Raw genomic sequence first — 4,439 nt, forward strand, 5'->3', positions numbered from 1 at the left:
TGAAATTCCTCTTTTAGATCTTGCATGAATTTCCTCACCTCCTGGAACTCTTCAACTCCTTTCTCCTTCCTCTTCAGCAGTTCATTGTCTCTCTTCTCTTCCATCTCTGTTAGTTTTGCCATTATGAATGTTCTGAATTCTTTATCAGACATTTCCATGAATTCCCTTGAACTGTGTGTGGATGAAGATGAATTATCCTTTTCCCTTGGAGAAGAGGTATTTTCCTGCTTTCCCATATTTCTTGTGGTCCTGCAGTGATTTCTAGTCATCTGGTTGATGGTCAGTTTCTTCCCAAACTTGGAAGTTCAATCTGAGTGTTGAGGAGCATGCAGAAAAGGAAACAGAAAGAGAGAAACAACTGCAACAACAGCCAAAAAAACGAAGATAAAACTTCTCAATACAACTTAATAATTAATATTTTTTTAAAAATTCATTATGTATTTATTTTTTTGGAGAGGTTTTTTGTTATAGGGAGCATGCGCTCACCGGAAAGGAAGAGAGAGAGACAGAGCGTTCTAAAAAGAAAAAATTAAAAAAGAGAGGAGTCAGAGACAGAGACAGAGGTAGAGAGAGACAAAGACAGGTACAGAAACAGGAGGTCTAGAAGGGGCCTTCCTACCACGTGAGTTTTGTGTGCTGGAGGCCAAATTATCAGTGGGAAGTCTTGATTTCTGTTTCCCCAAAATGGCTAGTTTGCAGAATCCATGAGGCTGTGTCTTTAAGAAGCCCTATATTTATTTTTTTTAAAATTGCCAGAGTACATGTACATCTTCCAGAGAGAGAAAGGTTGAAAACACCAGCTGATTGGACGTGGTCATGGCACAGTCTCCTCTTTATCATTTCTTCATCTCATTGAGAGCGCAGGCATGTTTGCAAATACAGCTGGCTTGTCTTTCATGCTGCCTGGGAAGAGATTGAAACTGTGGTCATCCACGTAAGATTCAACTCCCTTGACCATTAGGCGATAAGGCCAGCCCTCCTATTTTTTGTGTTATGTTTTAATTTCACAATCTAGTATATTAATTAATAGTTTTCCAGATTCCACTCTTTAGAGAATTCTATAGAAAATTAAATTTCTATCACTAACACAAACACATACACACACACGCACACACACACACACACACACACACACTGTTTCTAATCAAAAGGATTCTAAATTATTCAGGACATAACAACATGATAAAAACAAATATGTGTGAGTATCTTACTATATTGATACACTCAAACTTTATACAATAGTATAAGACCCTCAGAATACTACACTCTTCACACACTTCTAACTTTATGTATTAAATAAATAATATATCATTATGGTACTAGTACTAATTACAACTTAATATAACACAGTACAAGAACTATCCTACAAGTTTTATCTCTTTTAAGCTTCACCAAAATATCTCTATGAGATATCTTTATTTTGCACATTGAATACATATCACAGGTAAGGTTAAGAGGGTTAAAGATATTGGGCAAATTCATAAGGTTAGAAAATGGCACTGTGGGGGCCAGCAGGTGGCACTGTGGTTGAGGTGGCTGGACTTCCACATGGCAGACCATGGTTCAAGTCTTGGACCTGGCAGCTTTCTTTCTCACTTTCTTTCTCTCTCTCATCAACTTAAAATTAAATTAACTTTAAATTAAAGACAATGAATATAATTAAAAAAAAAGAAAATGGCAGCAATGTGAATTTCTTAATAAGGTTTTATTGTGTTTTGTATTTTGAATTCTTGATGGCCCGCATAGCACACATTCTGAATATACTACTGCCTAGTGTAGACTGTGACCTATACAGACATATGAGTTTCTGCTTATCTGTCTACATATACTTTCCTACTCCTAGTATGAAAAAAAAATCAGAATATTACGACTTAAGTTCAAGAAAGTGCTGAAGTTCCTGAAAATTACTCATACAGAAATAACACAGGCATATGCATACAAAGCGTAATTGTATGATACATTGAAATGACACAGAAACTAAGGAAATAAAATGGAGCCTCTGTAATGGGCACAGACATAATCTCTACTATATATATATCTATTTTATTACCTGATTTTCTCTCCTTTTTATCTAAGTTTCCTGTTTGTCCATAAGGCTAGTAAATTTTTTAGATGCTGCACATTGTGATGTAATATTGGATTATCTGTAATTTGTTGTACTGGTATGAGCAATGTCTAGGGATTTTGTTCTTGCATGTCTTCAAAATATTATGATTTTTCTCTTTCAAATAGCTAAGATACATTTAAATGATTTCAAAAAAGTCAAAATAATAAAATAATAGAATAGTTTTCACTCGATATTTTCTATATATTTTTTTCCTCATAGGGTGCTTGTGCTCTCTGGAGAGAAGAGAGAAAGAGAAAAGAGAGAATCACCCCCCATGGGTTATAGTCATGCCACAAGCCCTTCTCTCACATTCTTCTCTCACAACTTTGGCCACACATACATAAGTGCCTAGTGTTATCTTCAAGCTGGTGTGTCTGGTACTTAAACTGCACTCAGTCTTGTGGAAGTCCAGCACCTTAACCACCAAGTGACATGTTGGCCCTATTTTTATCTATTCTGGATGTCGTTCATTCTTTGCCTTTCACAGTTAGCTAATACACAGAATTAGATTGGCAAACCTTAAATGAATCCATGATCTTGCCCCTTGTAGACTTTACTACACAATGTATCAACAACAGGTGGTTTAAGGGGTTCTGACACAACTTTCTCACACAACTGCAGTCATTTAGGTTGATGAAACATTCCATTTTATATTCCAAGGTGTTGCGATATCTCACATCAGGCTTTCTTCGGAGTAATGAATCATAGATCCTGTATTATGTTTACTATGGGTAATCATTAACTAGCACATTCTGCTAAAAGAATTTAAGAAATGAAGTCTACTTCTTCTTGCAAATATCTCTAGATGATTTACCTGGAGTCCAGTGAACAATGAGTTTAGTGTGATTCCTTTGCCTTTTTTTCTTTATGTCAAGGGATGGATTCCTGGTGAAAGGAGTCAATGAGTACCATAAGCTTAATTTCTCACTGTCATATACTAAGCATATTATTTGCTAAAAGTTGGTGAGACAAAAGTTAGACTCACCTATAGGTGGATAGGGTGAGGTCCCCAAAAGGAAGTCACTGTGTTTTTCTTTTTAATGAAGTCTCTGTGTTTTTCCTCTAAGGTCTGGTTAATGTATAGTATATACCTCTTTTACAAGTTTCTAAAGAATTTATGATTCCTTGCTAATAAGGCAGGAGATAGGGATATTGAGCTCATAGACAGGGTAAGGCCAAGATGGGGTCAAGTACCTGAAATTTTATGCCAACAGCTGGTTGGACTGGCACTCAAAGCAAGCATAGCTAAGGAAAACAGTTTCCATTTAGTAACTATATTCTAATAAGTACAGAATGCTACGGTCTGCTAATCCCACAGAGAGAAGTGTAATAAATCACTCAGACTATAAGCCAAATGATGTATAGTGATTGAATGTCTAAAAAATAAAATAATTAATAAATTTAAAGAATAAATAAATCACTTAGATTACCATATAATATTTTCTAAATCCCACTTCCTTATCAGAAAGCAAGCCCATTGCTCAGACTGCTAAATAAAATCCCCTCACCTCTAGATCTTCTTTGACAACCCACTAGGGACCCATCCCTTCATGGGAGCTCTGTTCTTCCTTTTCTCTCTAATTAAATCTGCTTTGCCTTCCTCACTGTGTCTGTGTCTCCAATTTTTCAAGAGCATTTGACAAGAACCAGCATGGATGTTGGGCTGGTAACCCAGCACTTCTCATTGGCACCTTTCAAAGTTACTAATTTTAAAGCATTATAGCTGTTACAATGCATCATAAAGTTCAAAAATCTATTATTAATAGAGGTGTTAAAATTTAAAATAAAAAATGATCAATTAAATCAATTCATTAAACTATAGTTTCCACACAGTAATATTTGACAGTGTTAGAAGAATCGATCATACAGAAACAGAAGCAAAAATATCAAGGAAACATTGAAAAAACTTGTAAATATTTTCAATATTTAGACATGGTAATTTTTTTTAAGAAAGATTTTTTTTACTATCAGATGCATGCACTCACCAGAAACATAGAGAGAGAAAGACACAGAAAGTGAGAAATCACCCCCATGCGAGATGACCACGCCACAGTCCATTCTTCTCCATTCTCCTCTCGGGACTTTGGGCACACATGCACCTGTACCCAGCATGAGTTTTTAAACCACTGGATCTGGGACACGAACAGTTTTTGACTGCATGGTAATCCAGTGGTGTAATCATTATGCCATCTGCTGGTCCCCACAGTAAACATTTTTGTACATACCTGTTTTTTTTTTTTTATAATGTATCTAAGTAATTATTAAGATATACTGTTATAATTGTTATAATAATTCTATTGAGTATTTTTTACTGTATATTATACAACCTTCC

Source organism: Tupaia chinensis, unplaced genomic scaffold, assembly GCF_000334495.1.
Source record: "Tupaia chinensis unplaced genomic scaffold, TupChi_1.0 Scaffold143788_1, whole genome shotgun sequence".
Classification (NCBI taxonomy): Eukaryota; Metazoa; Chordata; class Mammalia; order Scandentia; family Tupaiidae; genus Tupaia; species Tupaia belangeri.